A 16,824-nucleotide genomic window follows, 5' to 3' on the forward strand; every position below is an offset into this window, starting at 1 on the left:
ATTTTATGTGACAGTGTTACAACCTCCCCCTCCCCAGTAGGTGCGTCCATGTGCCTCAGATGGAACAACGGGGGAAGGGGTAGCGCCCTGGAGACCTACACACAGGTGCAGGGTGAGGTGCAGACGGGTGCGGAGGTCTCCAGGATGGGTCTAGGACCTTGGGCCGTCATGGCGGGTCAGGAGTCTTAAGCAGCCGTGACGGGTCAGGGGCCGTGGGCAGCCATGACGAGTGAGGAGTTTTGGGCGGCCATGACGGGTCAGGGGCCGTGGACGGCCATGGCGAGTTCCGAGCCCCCACCCACATATGTATCACTCTCATGTGTATCTCCCACATGTTCTCCACCCACGGGTACATGCCCCCCCCAAAAAAATGTTTGGCTGGAAGGGCATGTGGCATGGCGTAGGTTTGTGGGCTTGTGGGCTGCTGGGGTGGGCTCGTCGGCTGCAGGAGCGGGCTCGTGGATTGCTGGAGCAGTTCACAGGGGACTGAGGTTGCTTGGCGGCCTTTTTCTTCTTTTTAGGCCATTTGGTCCTAGTGGTAGACCTTTCAATCTCTGACTTGGGGGTTTGGTCCGGCAGGACACCAGGGAAATACCCACTGGAGGGGTAGGCGGAGGAAACCGGCCTGTGGGTTCCGACAGGATGGTCGCCCACTGGAGAGGTATGTGGAGGAATTTACGGAGCTTGCTTATTTGGTGAACTGGCCAGATGCCCCTTTAAACACTTGTTTTCTGGCAGGTCTGGACGAGGGCATGATTCGTTTTAGTGAACCTGCATGTTTTTTTCCCTAGTCGAAGCAATAGATTTGATTCTCTTCCTGAATGGTTCTGATTTTGTTATTGAATACCCCTTTTCCACCAAGGCCGTTTGAGTGCTGGTTCGGAGCCAGAGCCTAGTTTCAAATCAGTTATTTGTCTTTCGACACACAAAGCACCAGCTCCGAACCAGGAAAAGTGGTTCGTAAGTAGCACCAAAACATTGCTGGGCTAGAAGTAAGAACCGCTTGCGTCAGGGGCTGGGGGCGGGGTTACCGTGACCAACAAGACACCTGTGACCGCCATTTTTGAAATAGCAGCTAATCGAGCTAATAGCAGCTCGATTGTAATCTCCGTCTATACAAATTACGTCGAGCCGTGTTTGGATGCCGATGTAGGTTCGCAAAGCCATGAGCATTAACAGTAGTGAAACATCCGCGATTGTTGATAGAAGGCTTGTTCGAGATGCATCGGAGCAGAGCGGACCGATTCGGTGGGTGCCGCGGATCCGCAGGAGCGTTTGTAGAGCATACGACTCCTTGTGCTTTTGAATCGTTCTCGCGGAGCTTTGATGTCATGCGCCGTTCACTCTGCGGGAAGCCGATGTATCTCAAACGACCCTGGTGTGTTTGTGTTTGGTGCTGCAGCACTAGCTTTGCTGTGAAATAGATGTATGCAGTGATGTAAGTCCTGGCTCTGTGCTGGTTCTCTAGCCTGTGGAAAGGCAAACCGGTTCTTAGAAGGCTCGTCAGTTGAACCAACTCCGAAGTGGCACTAGCACTAGCTCTGAACTAGCACCTGGTTTGTGCTGGTGGAAAGGGGGTAGAAGAGGTTCAAGAAAAATCGTGCATTCTTCGTCCAGTCCCCACAGAAATACAGGCACGTGTGACTTTCAATTGATGTCCTTGACCCTCTCAGCTCCTGACGCAGTAACTTTCCCAGAAGACAGTTCATATCTGCTTTAGAGATGCTCATGTAGTGTGTGAAAATACTTTCTGTTTGACCAAAACTGGAGCTGATGCTAATAATTACTTAAAAACTGTTTTATAATTTATTTTGTAAAAGTGAGTGTAAAAAAGTTTGTAGATATAAGGAAGGAAGAGGACAGGGTTGGCTTGACTACTGACTGCTTTTTTATTAATCAACAAATTCAAAGGGTGTGCAGACAGGCACAAAAAGGTCACAAAATAACAGGTGTCACTTCACAGCAGATGAGCTCCAGTCTCTGTGTGTGTGTGTGTGTGTGTGTGTGTGTGTGTGGCAGCCAGTAGTCCTTCTCTCTGTCACTCACTCCTGCTTCTCCTGGCATTTTACACTCTCTCCACACCAATTACTGCAACAAGAGACAGGTGTTCTTTATTTGCGCTTAACCCACTCACTCACCGCACGTCTCCCGCCTCTCTCTCCCGCTGCACACCTCGCTGAACCACGCCCCCCTCGCCACAGTGAGTTATGGATAGTGGATAACTTTTCAGTAGCAAAACAAGTTTATCACTAATAATTGAATGATTTTAATGTCATGCAGGAAACAGCTAAAAGAAAGAAGTGAACACACTCGTGTGCAAAAGTCTATAGACTGTGTTCAGATCAGATGTGTGTTGAGCCAGTGTGGTTAATAATATACACTTCTCACACAGAACAACATGTTTCACACAAATGTGAATAGCAACTCTAGCAGAATTTCAGCTCAGTCAGTCAGATTAGAGGAAGTTCACACACACAGGAGGAGCTAATAGTATTTAGAGGAAGAGCTATAACTATATATAATGAAGAGAAAGACTGTCAGAAACAGAAAATGGCTGATCAGTGTGATCTGTGTCTGCTGGGACTGATCATTCTCTCTTCACTTCTCACAGGTAATGATTTTCTCTAAAGACATTTAGTGGAATTAGTCTGGAAAGAGTTGATTTGAACATGCTCAGTTCATAGAGTACCTCAGGGATGACACATTTTTGTAGGCAAAATCCGGAAGCGAGTTAGCATTTTAGGACTTCTGGTTCCAACGCCGTAAAGTCTATGGGTTTTTTGAATGGGTTTTTGCTAAATCGCCTGAAATAAGGTCTGTGGTTAACAAAGCCTCTAAATACTTTCAGGTTTTGATCTATGACATAAAACACACCAGTTATAACCTGCTTGTGATTTTTTAAACTTTTACTGTGTATTAAAATCTGCGGTTGCTAACAAATTGCTACTTCCTTTGGCGGGGACTTTAGACGTCATCATTAAAAACAGGACATTTGGACAGCATTTCTCATGAAAAAGTGGATAAGTATTCATAACAGCACAGATCATAATCAGCGAGCATGTTTATAAATAAAGTTGTTTTCTAAATAAAGTTTGAGGACGTTTGGTGGTGACGCGTTGACCGCGACCATGGTGTGCTGTAGTCCGTTTATAGCCTACTGTTAGCCTTTTATATCTGACCACTTTATTTAGGCTTCAAAATCTATAAATGTTGTGTTAACTTGTAAAGATTATCTTGATAGACAAAACGTGTAAGTATCATAACCCTTTGTTAAACACAGAGCTTATTTTCTGAAATTTTCCAAAAGTCTATGAGAAAATTGCATAGGCTTTCAATCGAGGGGATCCGTGCGCCGCTAATTTCCGGGTTGGCCTACAAAAACAAGTCATCCCTGAGGTACTCTATTCTTGCACACATTCACGTTGTGATCTCAGAGTTGTGTATTGATACATACAGATCATACTGTATTATTCCTGATACTGTACATAGAATCACTCAAACATCTGATGATCAACAATTATCTTCATATTCAGAGTCTGTGAGTGATTTGAACAACACTCTGATAGAGAGAAATAGTTTATTCTGCAGTGTGTGTTGTTGGCATTGTTAGATCGGATGGAGTCTCCAGTAGGTTACAGTCCAACTTTGGTTTGGTTCTGTCTTGACCTTCAGCCCATATGGACTCAGGACCTAAAAATTATAAGATTATATACACAATATTAATGTACAGCTTGCTGGAGAACTCAGTTCTTATTGGTCAGTTGCATAATCATCTAGCCATTGTAATAAGTGCAATAATGTCCAGCCAGTGTTATCACAAATAATCCTAACAGGTTGATCAGGACCTGAAGTTAAAGAGTTAGTTCACCCAGACTATTGTCATTAATTACTCACCCTCATATCGTTCAAACTTCAGAACACAATTTAAGATCTTTTGATGAAATCCAAGAGCTTTTTTTATCCCTCATAGAAAGCAATGAAATTTCCATGTTCCAGTCAACGTGACTGCAGTGATTCAACCTTAATTTTATGAAGCGACGAGAATACTTTTTGTGCACAAAAACAGAAATAATGACTTTATTCAACAATTTCTCTCTCTCCTGTCAGTCTGCTATGCTGTTTATGTAGTATGTTGTATAGACACTGCAGAGCTTCCATACGCAGACTCATTATTGGCCGGCTCCCGTGTCAGCATCACACGCATGTGTCGCCAATACCGAGTCAGTGTTCTGACGTAAACACGGAAGCGCTGAACAGCATTCACTGCATCACTGCACAACTGCGTACAATAATGACAGGGAGAGATTAAATTGTTGAATGAAGTCGTTATTTTTGTTTTGTTTTTGCGCACTAAAAGTATTCTCGTCACTTCATAACATTAAGATTGAAGCACTGCAGTCACATGATACACAGATATTGCTGTCTGGAGGATAAAAAAACCTCTCGATTTTCATCAAAAATATCTTAATTTGTGTTCTGAAGATGAATGAAGGTCTTACAGGTGTGGAACAACATGAGGGTGAGTAATAAATGACAGAATTTTCATTTTTGGGTGAACTAACCCTTTAAGTAGAATGTACATTATATGACCGCACATGGCAGCCACGGTGCTTAGCTCTTCAGTGTTTGTACTGTTTTTGTTAGTTTTTCCTGTTTTTTGTTTTTCAAACACCATCAGTTTTACCACTTTTGAAGTGCTGGTGATGATGAGGCTGATGATGTGCAGGTGGCGGTGATTAGTATTCGGGAGAGGGTGCGTGCTGTGATTGGATGGTGCTGGAGCCTGGTGTGTCTGTGACAATAAAGCTCTTTCTGATTCTGATTCTGATTCTGATATAACACTACAGTACAGGCTACAGCTTCGAAGGCCACGCAGGTCAGACCAAGGGTTGTTAAATGGGAAGGTCCAGCCTACGGAGGACTGTTGTTGTTGCCTAGCAACTGTGACTTTTTTAAAATCTATATATTTTTATTTTTACATTTTTATTTGAGTACTTATAACCAAATACTTACATAATAATGTAACGTAATTTTTACAACCTTTACAAATGTTATCTAACAAGAAATCCTTTTACAAAATCTGTCCTCTGTAGGTGTCAGCCAGTAGACAGGTTAGTTAAACCCATGACAGTCCAAAGCAATTTATTATTAAATCAACTTTAATTGTTGTTAGCAGGTACTCAACCCAAACACATGCTCTACACTTCAGCACAATGGAAACCCCCCAAAACACTAGAAACTATTTTAAATACGATCATAAAATAACATTAAACATTAGTCTCCCAATTTTATCATCTTGATTAAAAAAAATTGCAGAACATAACATTTTATTTCAAGATTTAATCTCCCTATCCAGCCCTGTGCAAAGCATGATGGGAAGGGGAAATCCTGTTCCTAGTGTCTATAATGCTGTTTTAATACAACTAAAATCATTTATGTACTCTCAACTCAACTGAATTAAGTGGTTGAAAAGAATCGTGTTGGATTAACTACATTTATTTGAGTAAATTGAACAAGCATCAAATGTTATTTTTGGCCTAATTAATTGAAACATGTTCTTTCAAAATGAAAATATTGAGTTGAGCCAAAACACAAACTGTTTCAAGTCAATTTAACACAATACAATTACTATGTAACTGAACTGCACACATAATTCTAGACACTCAGGGACAGATACTAACAGCTTGCGGCAGCGCAAACAACTTTAGGTGTTAAAAAACTACTGTCAGGATTTACTAAAGACACGCAGTGCAAAATAAGCGCTGAAAAAGCGTGGACTGAGCTGTTGAACTTATTGCATATGCATTTTTAGGAGTTTCCCTTTCAGACAAAAAATGTATGGGAGGAGAGTATTTAAATGAATCACAACGTGATTTAATAATGTTTGCGCTCGTAAATTTACTGGTATTTGCACCAATATTTAATGCTCAAAAAAGCATGTCTTAACCCATTTTGTGACATGGCTGCAGTTGTTGCTGCTAGGAGGAGCTTGTGGTAGAAGGTAAAATATTTTCCACTCATATTAATTTCTTTGGGATGCCAGAGGAAGACGTTATCCGAACATATATATGTGTACGTGTTTGTCAGATTACATGTAACAAGTTGCATGTGTGTCGACCCACATGATGAGCATCAGCTCTGCTTATTTGTGACCCAACACTAATTTGCGCTGCTCTTGTTAGATTGCGTTGGTCGTTATGTAAATGATTTGACTGCGTCTGTGTTCTTTAATGTGTGTCAGCAGTAGATCACGCGCAAAACTTGCCACTCCCATCAGTGCATTTGTGGAATTGAGCTCTCACGCTAATTTGCCCCGTTTATTAAATCTGGCCCTAAAATTGTTCTTTCTCCCAGTGGCAATCAGCTGAAGTGATTTCAGTCAGTACAACAAACAGACAGTATCGCGAGAACAAACAGTGCTGTTTTTCAGTTTTCATGAATGAACATGCACTAATGTGCTGACAATTTTGTTGCTTTTTCAGATTTAAAAACATTTAAAACATGAACTTCAAAGTTTACTTCAGTCATCTGCGCTGCACAAAGAATTTTTGTCATCAGGAGAGTCCTCCTGTACACTAACTTAGCTATTGGCTTTATATTGTATCAAGTCACTTTGGCACGAGGCCCGTGCAGTCGCACACTTCACACAGCCCTTATGATGACTCTGCATATGTGCAACATTTGGGGCAAAATAAAAATTCAGTGATATACTTCAAAAGCATACAGTTTGCTCTCTTAATCACTCTCGTGGTACTTTGAAGTCATACAGAGATCGGTCTGTGCAGCGCCGGTTCGACAACAAGCCTGTATCCAGTACAGAACCTATAGGATGTTGCACAAAATATGAACAAATCGGTCTTTGAGAAAACTCCTTGTTCCCGAGTCATATTAAAGATTTGTTTAAAATGAATTAATCCTTCATGATTGACCCATCACTTTTGGGTTAAAGTTCAGTTTATTAAAGAGGCTATTGTTAACTGAAAAGACAGCGCTCAATGGCACACAGCATAGAGAAAGAAGAGGAAGTGACATCAGAATGATTGAGAATCCACACCCATCTAAACCGAGTTCAGAGATGACCATTGCTCTGTGTGGTTAAACTAACTGAGTTCTCACACTCAACAGCAACATGTTTCCAAACCTCAACAGTGAGTCACAGCTCTGAAAACACAACTGCTATAAATAATTCACTATTTTAGTTACAGAAGTGTTGAACGGCTGTTATTTCATTGTTGTAAGAAAGTCTTGACTCTGGAATAGATGGAAAACATCACTGTAAAACTTACAGACTCTGAGTTTAATAGTGATTATATGAGATAATCTGCATGATGATATGATGATCCATAATCATCAGAGATACAACAAATCAATGACTTTTATATGTTCTCCCATTATTTTATAGTTGGGCAATAATTCACTTTCGTTTTTTATTTGTTCAGTTGCTGTAGAGTTTTTTTTTTTTTTTTTTTTTTTCTTGTCAATATATCTTTGAAAATGGCAATCATGAGTCTAATGTGATTTGTCATTCAAAAATCTGATGCAGTTTTTTTTTTTTTTTTTACTTTTTAAAAATATATTTTTTTTAAAAAAATTTTGAAATATATAATAAATATGATATCATATTTTAGAGCTTGACATAACTAGTAAAATTATAGACATAGAAATTCCCCTGACTACAACAATTTAATTTCCATGACTTTAAGATTTTATTAGAAAACACACTTTTAAAATTCGCTCATGTATCCAGGTTTTCCAAGATTGTGGGAAGCCCCAGTCTTGAATAAAAGTGACAGCTGTTTAGGGAATTAATTAAAATAATAAATACAATGTCAGAAGTACAATGTCATTTTTGCTTAAAAATATTTTGTCTTGTTTTGTCTTGAATATATATATATATATATATATATATATATTCCTGCCACTGCTTTCTCAGATGGGCTTGGACTGAACACTCTTGCAGACACTTGTTTTAAGTGCTGTTTCTGGAACTAGGACTGCTAAAAGAAAGAAGTGTAACTATCAGTAATGCACTCGAGTGCAAAAGTCTATAGACTGTTCTCAGATCAGATGTGTGTTGAGCCAGTGTGGTTAACAATATACACTTCTCACACTGAACAACACGTTTCACACAAACGTGAATAGCAACTCTAGCAGGATTTCAACACACAGTCGGTCAGTCTAGAGGAAGTTCAGACACACAGGAGGAGCTGACAGTGTTTAGAGGAAGAACTGTAACTATATAACTATATAAAGAAGAGAAAGACTGAGAGAAACAGAAAATGGCTGATCAGTGTGATCTGTGTCTGCTGGGACTGATCATTCTCTCTTCACTTCTCACAGGTAAAGAAATCTGGATTTTCTCTAAAGACATTTAGTGGAATTAGTCTGGAAAGAGTTGATTTGAACATGCTCAGTTTATTCTTGCACACATTCACGTTGTGATCTCAGAGTTGTGTATTGATACATACAGATCATACTGTATTATTCCTGATACTGGACATAGAGTCACTCAAACATCTGATGATCAACAATTATCTTCATATTCAGAGATTTCAACAGCTACATGATCAAGACAAACACTTTATTCTGGAGAGTGAGATGATTGTGTTCATTGATGGGAAAAAAGACGATATTTGAATCATCTGCTTTTTATGATGATATGTTTTATTTATAATTTAATATAGATCATAATAATCACTGAAATATACTGTGTTTCAGGTACGATTGGAGCAGAAGTGACTGATGTGTTCATCAGTTCTGGTGAAAATGTCCGTCTGCCCTGTAATAATGCTCTTTCTGACTGTACATCAACTACATGGAACTATAACAGTTTCAGACGTTCAGTAGGAGTTGAACTGATTAGATTAGGGATAAAGAATAAAGACACAGAGAGAGAGACTGAGTCTGGGGTCTGACTGCTCTCTGAACATCAAGAACGTCACAGAAGAAGATTCTGGATTATACAGCTGCCAACAATGGACGGGTCCATATAGAGACCACAAACATGGACCTGATGCTCGTGTTTCTCTGTATGTTCGTCATGGTCAGTGTTTCTGTGAATTATATGTTCACTTTAAAAGGACGTTATTCCACATGTTCACAAAACTCCTTTAAACTCACAAAAGCTTTTGAAGGAATTCAAACCTGGCAGCAAAAAACGTTTAATCTGAACTAACATTCATTCTCTTCACAGCTGAAGCTGATCCAGCGACAGCAGTGATTCCAGTCCACATCACAAACTCAGCTAGAAACACACCAGAAACTACAGGTACATCATCACTGACTCTCTCACATGACTGTGTATAATGCTAGAGTTATCTTGTGTGTAAACTAATTCAGTTATGATCGTCATAGTCTACAGTATGATGGATGTTCAGCTGTTGGTTTAGTTTCATTTTCATTTTCTTTTAGTACCTCTGTGAAGTTGGCACACCATAAAATGAAATAATATAATCCCCAAAACTATGTCATTCGTTTGTGCTGATTTGTGCCGCGAAAAATAAATGTTTGTGCTGGTTTGGTGTTTGAGAGCATTATTGTTTTGGTCGTATGACATCATTCTCCACCCCATTTCGTTCAAATCGCTCCAAACCGGCGCTGTTCATTCGTGCTCGATTTGTGGCGATTTGTGCGTTAAAACAAACACTATAACTGTTTTCTTCCACAGATATAACAAATATAATTCAGGGGCTGCACCCCACTTCGTCTAAAACGCACGGAAACAGTGTCGTTGGTTTGTGCTTGATTTGTGGCATTAAAATGTTCATCTATTTCCCCTCTTTAGATTTTTTTTTTTTTTTTTTTTTTTTTTATTAAATGTTTATTTCCCCTCTTTAGTAAAAAATATTATTCAGGAGCTGTGACGTCACTCTCCACCCCATGCCATGCAAATCGCTCCAGACCGGTGTCGTTCGTCTGTGCTCGATTTGCTGGTTTGTGCCTTTAAAAGAAACCCTGGAAGTGATTACCTTTTTTAAAAAATGATGAAAAAACCAAATATCCACCCAAAAAAAAAAAAATCACCCCAAAACTGGCATCGTTCATTTGTGCCCTTTTGTGCTTGATTTAGAAACAGTTATATGGAGATAATATTGTGCCATAATTAAACAAACACATACAGCATTTTGCAAACAAACACGATCTGCTTTGCAAAGGAAAACTTGATTCGCAAACAAATAGAAAGTGATGTGCAAATACAAAGGCAGTTTGAGCGAAAACACAGAGGACAGACAAATATATGTATTGTGTTTTACAAATATAAATAAATGAGTCCTCAGTATCATAAAGGACTGATGTAACTATAGCCAGTCTTGTTTTTATTGAATATACCTGACTATGACCTTGTTAAAATGTCACTGCAAACAAAATTGTCCTTTATCTTTGCAAAAAAAAAAAAAAAAAAGTTAAATTTAATTTTCATTTTAAATTGAGAGAATTTCAGTTTCATCAAATTTCAAAAGTAACCCCACAGTACAAACTTGAATTGTTTAGATTTTTTAATGTTTTATTTTTATTTTATTTTATTTTATTTTATTTTAAAATATAATATAGCAATGTCAATTATTTTATAAAACTTTTTTTTTTCAATTTTCATATGAAAATTAAATTATATTAGCATAATATACATTTTCAACATAATGTAACAGTAATCATGTTTCCAATCCAATCATAAATTCAAAATATTGCATAAAAACATCTGAATGGAAACACTGCAAATTCATAGGTGGATGTGGAAAAGATAAAGTATGGCTAAACTAAATGTGACTATGGTAAATGTCAACAGATTGAGTGAATAAATGGTGACATACAGAAATCTGCAGATATGTCCAGAAACGCCCTCTCATACACATCAGTCCTCTATGGTCTAAATCGTTACTGCCGCTGTTCCTTTGTGTTAAATTTGTGACAGTTTTGTGGCCTTGAAATTACAATAATCTGTTTCCCCTTAATAATGCAGGCAAGCCATTAAAGTAATAAATACGCAAAATATATTTGACTTAATTTACAGACTGACAAAATGAAAAAAAAAAAAAAACTGCGACAAGTCTGTGCTGCTGAGTTTATTTTTGTTGTGAGGTGCGGCAATACGCAAGTCAGGAAACCAAGATGAGAAGCACATCCTGTAGTTTCATTTACATTCTATCTATCTATCTATCTATCTATCTATCTATCTATCTATCTATCTATCTATCTATCATCAGCAACCACCCCAAATACCCTATCAACCGCATAGCAACACCCTAGCAACCACCCAGAATACCTTAGCAAACACATATCTATCAAAACTACTAAATTAAAACTTAAACCTTCAATCTGAAAACTTTCAAGCTTTTAAAACTATTTCAAACTTTCTGGCTAGGCTTTTTCAATCCAAATTAAAGTGTATCTCGACAAATGTTTTTATGTAGTTATTATTGTTATTTTATGTAATAAAACAGCCTATAGGCTACTTCACATGGACAGAGATTAAAGTGTTTGTTTTAAAGGTGTATTATTGTGCATTTTGCAGTTAGATGATGAAATAATCTGAGCACAAGCAATTCCACAAGATTCCACAAGGCCTGTTAGTTGCAGCATGTCATCTTTCTCTGCAGAAGATGGGAAGCGATGTGTTAAAATATTATACATGCGCTTCTGTGAGTTTCTCGATTGCACAATAATTAATACAAAAATTCACTTCTCTGATGTGTCTAAAAAATGTTTAATTAACCTGTAAATTGTCCTGCACACATGCTTTTTTATTCAGTCTCAGAGCAGATATCTTTTCTTCATATAGGCAGACTTTCCTACTATGCATTGTTTGATGTTTTTGAGGGGCGCAGAAACACGTTAAACACCAAACAGCTGTTTAATATATTTGAACATTTACCATGCGATTAAATAGTATTTTATTATTATTAATTAATCAAATATCTGTCCCAGTACTATACAGTAGCACACTATACAGTACTGGTTACAGAAGTAGGCAGGTAACATGTAGGCCTATACGTGTTTGTAACAATATCTGGCTCAAATGTATAAGTCCATTTAAGAAGGGGTCGTAGTTACATTTTTCAACGGCACAAATTAAGCACAAATGAACAGCACCATTTTGGAATGATTTAAGATGATGTGGGGTGGATTGTTTTTTTTTCTTTATTATTATAAGTCATTCTTTTAACGGCACAAATCGAGCACAAATGAACAGCACCGGTTTGGAGCAATCTGAACGACATGAGGTGGAAAATGACGTCACACGACCAAAAAAAATCGCGGCACAAATCAGCACAAACGAATAACCTGGTTTTGGGGATTATTTCGTTTTATGCAGTGCCAACTTCACAGAGGTACTTTACCTTTGTTTCTCACTATTTTCCAAATGTTCATGTGTTTCCTTTTGTTGTCATGGTTACTAAGTTTTCATTGGTTGTCGTGGTTATTCATCGTTTCATTGTTATCACTCACCTGTTCTGATCTAGTTCATTAACTCAGTATTGCCTTCACGTCATTGTCTGGTGCTGTACTGTATGTGCCTCAGCAAACAGTTTTGTTACGTTGTTTCTTGTGCTGGATTACTTTAAACTGCTAAAATATCTGATACACCTCACCTCCTCTTTCTCCTCATCCTTGGCGATACAACGATGAATCCTTTACAACAGGACAGGATCGCTCAACTACAAACACAAACAAAGTTACTATAGGTATCATCACATTCCCATGACCAGTGGCTTTTGTCTTTGACTGTAATTGTCTCCAGTCGTCTCTGACTCTGAGCTCGATCTCTTCTTCAGTCGCAGTGATTTCTGTCGCTGCAGTCGCTGTTTTCCTTCTCGCTGTTCTCTGGCTGATCTACAGAAAAACAGCTGGTGAGTTTCAGATTCGCTCCTTTAGAAGAGTTAAAAACAGTTCAGATCTCACTGTAATGATGAGAAAATGATCACATGTTCAGACTGAGTGTATCAAAGAAACATGTGGATTATATCAAATTAGCAAACACAAGTTTATTCCTGCTGAGAATCCTGTAATGTCAATCTCAAAGAGTCATCAAGTCAAATAATGCTTCAACATCATCTTATTGTTACATTCTGTGTGTTTTATCATAAATTCTCAGGTAATAAAAGAGGGACAGTCGACTCTGCGGTGAGTTCAGTAATGCAGTGATTTAGATCTGATTACTGTCTTTAAAGCTTAATAAAGTGTCATTCATGCAGTTGAACTGTTTGTTGTCTGAAGGTCAAAGATGAGAATGAAGATAAAGGGACGTATGAGACGATCAACACGTCCATTCCTCCTGCTGCCAGAGCCAATGTGAGTCAACTAAATGTGAGTCTGTTCTCTAATGTGATTTACTGAACGCTTTAGTGTTATTCTACAGATTATACTGAGAGATGTGTGTCTGCTGTATGTATTAAACTTAATTCTCTGCATGTTTGCATTGATGTTCAGGAGCAGACAGATGGTCATGTGATTTATTCTGAGGTCACTTCCTCCAATAAAAAGCCAGTAAAATCAGTGGATGTGAGTAGATACCAGCACTTTCCCTTTCTCTCATCTCTACGCTGCTGAAATGAGTTTGACTCTCAGATGAATGAAGCTTGTGCTCTAATAATAATAATAATCAATATTAATGGACAGAATCTGTTCTTTCAGGATCATAATGATACAGTGACTTATGCTGCCATCAGATGAACAGAAGATGAACCGCAGGATGAACTTTACGCCTCTGTGAACAAGAACAAGATCTTCACAAATAAACATTCATGACACTGATCATGAGCTCAAAAACAAATCTTTTGGGGGGAAATGTTGGTTTCTGTGAGACTCTTTTGTGTTGCAATTTTATTCGGCTGTTAACTGACTCTTTAATGACTTTTTCTGTTTGAGTTCCAGTGGGCGTATGTTCTCACCAAACTCTTGTTTATCTTTTTGTTCGATAAATACGCTATTAAAAGTGGCGTTTCATACAAATCTGATGCTAATTGGAGGTGATTTTAATTTGGCAGGACAGATCTCCTTCTAGTTATACAAGCCACCATTTCAATAACATTATTCAGGAGTTTTGCCATCAAATTCACTTACAGATATATGGAGGGTTAAAAATCCTAATGCTAGTCAGTTTTCCTGGGTCAGACCTAATGAATCCTCTAAGTCACGTATCGACTTTTGGCTTATCACTGAGGAAAATTCTGAGCTTGCTACTAACTCCAATTTCTGCTGCAGCATTGCGTGATTTCATTAACTTTGACGCCAGCAATAAAACATACAGTTAGAAAAGACTATTGGAAGTTCAATGCAGAACTTTTAAAGGATGAAGATTATTGTAGTCAATTAAGATTTTTGATTAGTAGGATTAAAAATGACTATACTTTAACTTCTAATGGGATTAAATGGGAGTATTTTAAATGTAAATCAAGGGAAATTTCAATTTGGTTTGGTAAGCCCAACAAAAAAAAAAAAAAAAAAAAGCAGAGAACTGAAGCAAGTTGAGGTTAATTCAAGGAATCAATGCCTGTTGTAATACACAAGAAGTGACTCAAGATGTTGAAAAGTTGATTTCTCTTCAACACTGTAAAAAATTACCGTGATTTTAACAGTAAAAGACTGTAAAAATGCTGCGGTGAAAAACTGTTAATTGGTTTACAGAAAGTTTCCGTACTATATACGGTGAATAACTGTAATAGATCTAACGGTACATTTAATGTAATTTTACGGTAAAATACCGTTAAATTCACAGTTTTTGAAAGTGAAAAATAACAATTCATTGTAAAATTTACAGTGAAAAACCGTAAATTGACATTCCCACAATTCCCTGCGTGACACTTCACATTTGATATATTTTTGTTGTTTCTTCTTAGTTTTTCTCATTTTTTTTCTAATCAGTTATGTACATTAGAGTTTTATGTTACATCTAATGTTGTTAAATTAATGATTATTGCATTTTTAAAATTTCATGCATGTTACCATGATGGTGTTTAGTGTGTGTGTGTGTGAATGACACTGTGTGCACCTTCTATATGTTAGTATTGTGCATCTCAGCTTGTGGAAAAGCTGCTTGTGATGAACTTTGATTCATCATGTGACTCTCATCACCACTGGGTTTGGTGACTGTCAGTGTATTATAAAGGTACAAAACAGATATTAGTACTTCATTAGGTTGGTAAATTAACATTATATCAGTTAATGAAATATGTTATTTTACCGTAAATTTTACTGGGATTTTTTTTACAGTGTACTGAAATCCAATGTTAAATATACATATTTAAAATGTAAAATTCACATGTAACTCCGTAAGTATGTTTACGGTTTGATGTCATTTTTACAGTATTGTTCTGGTAACCACAGCTGCCGGTATTTTTCCGTAGAAACAACGGGATTTTTTTTACAGTGAAGCTAGATTAGACAATATGTATTTAATGAAAGCACAAGGTGGTCATGTGCAAAATAAATGGAAGAAGGAGAGAAAAATACAGCTTATTGTTGTCAGTAAGAAAAGAGGAGACAGTAATGCAGTCCATAGTTTATTTATTAATGATGAGGTAATTACAGATCCTAAATTAATAGCCGAGGAAACATAGTCAGACCTACTACAGTATTTTATAGTAATATTTACTATTACTTCATAATACTCTGAAAATAATGGTAAGGAATTTCTTGAAAAGATAAAAGATTTGATCCCACAGATTAATATTTAATATAAAAAACTCTGTGACAGAGACCTGAGGTTAGAGGAACTTGATTCTGTTCTCCTGCAGGGTGGTTTGACTACTAACTTTTACAATTTTTTCTGGGAGGATATAAAAGATTTGTTATTTCAGGCTTTAAAGGAGTGTTGTGAATCTAACTCTTTACTTCCTACTATAAAACAGGGGTTAATTGTTCTCATTCCAAAGTCAAACAAAGATAAAAACGAATGGTTGAGAATCTAAGACCGGTTACCCTACTTAATGTTGATTATAAAATTCTTACATCTGCATTTGCTAAAAGTCAAGTTATAAGTGAAACCCATTCTGGTTTTATTAAAGGAAGGTTAATACACAACAATATTAGACTTGTCTTAGACTTAATTGATTATGGTTATTTAATTAAGGATGATGGGTTTGTTTTAATTAATATACAAACACAATTTTTCGCCACATAGTTGTTCTTTGCGGAATAATAGGTTTATCCTTATAAAGAAGGAAATCTGTTTTTTCAGGGCTGGATGGACAAAGGTGTCTTGTCCATTGCACATATTATGGATAGAAATGAAAATTTCCTTATATGATGTTTTATGTGAAAAATACAATATAACTTCTCAGGAATTATATATGTCTTTGATGAAAGCTGTTTGGTTCAGCTCATTAAAGCTGCATAGTGTTATTTACCTGTGATACCAAGGTTAGGTAATCTAATCATCTCTGGCATTCATTTTACAGAGCAAATCTGTAGAAGTAAGGTTTCAAGAACATTAGTAAGTAGATTTTCCCTTCTAAAGGTAAATGTTTTTGCTTTTCCTGAAGATAAAGTGGTTCGAATTAGAACAAGATTTATTTCTTTTCCACTTCGACCAAAGGTAAAAGAAGTTCAGTTTAAAATTATTAATGATATTTATCCCTGTAAGGAATTCCTTAGACACCGATTCAACCTGGATTGTAATGAGTGCACCTTTTGTGAAGAAGAGATTGGAATATTTGTTTTATTTATGCAAATTCTCAGTGAGATTGGCATCGTGGCATACCCGTGTCTCCTCATCCCTGCCACATTGCTGTAGATGGAGGTTTGAGGTGTGTAGACACGGGTAGATCCCGGCTTCTTCCACGACCTCGACACCTCATGTGTGGAGGTCGGGAAAAAATGGTAGCGCCC

At 37.4% G+C, this 16,824-nt stretch overlaps 1 long non-coding RNA gene and 1 pseudogene across 1 annotated transcript; both read left to right on the top strand.

The window, feature by feature from the left end:
• Positions 1–14,423, top strand: part of LOC125276778 — a 41,020-nt pseudogene extending 26,597 nt beyond the window's left edge.
• LOC125248796 lies at positions 7,626–8,762 on the top strand. Its single transcript, XR_007180382.1, has 2 exons — positions 7,626–8,340; positions 8,719–8,762. It is a non-coding gene; the product is annotated as an uncharacterized LOC125248796 (long non-coding RNA).
• Positions 14,424–16,824: the final 2,401 nt, after the last annotated feature.

The sequence above is a fragment of the Megalobrama amblycephala genome, linkage group LG1 (genome assembly GCF_018812025.1).
Source record: "Megalobrama amblycephala isolate DHTTF-2021 linkage group LG1, ASM1881202v1, whole genome shotgun sequence".
Lineage (NCBI taxonomy): Eukaryota > Metazoa > Chordata > Actinopteri > Cypriniformes > Xenocyprididae > Megalobrama > Megalobrama amblycephala.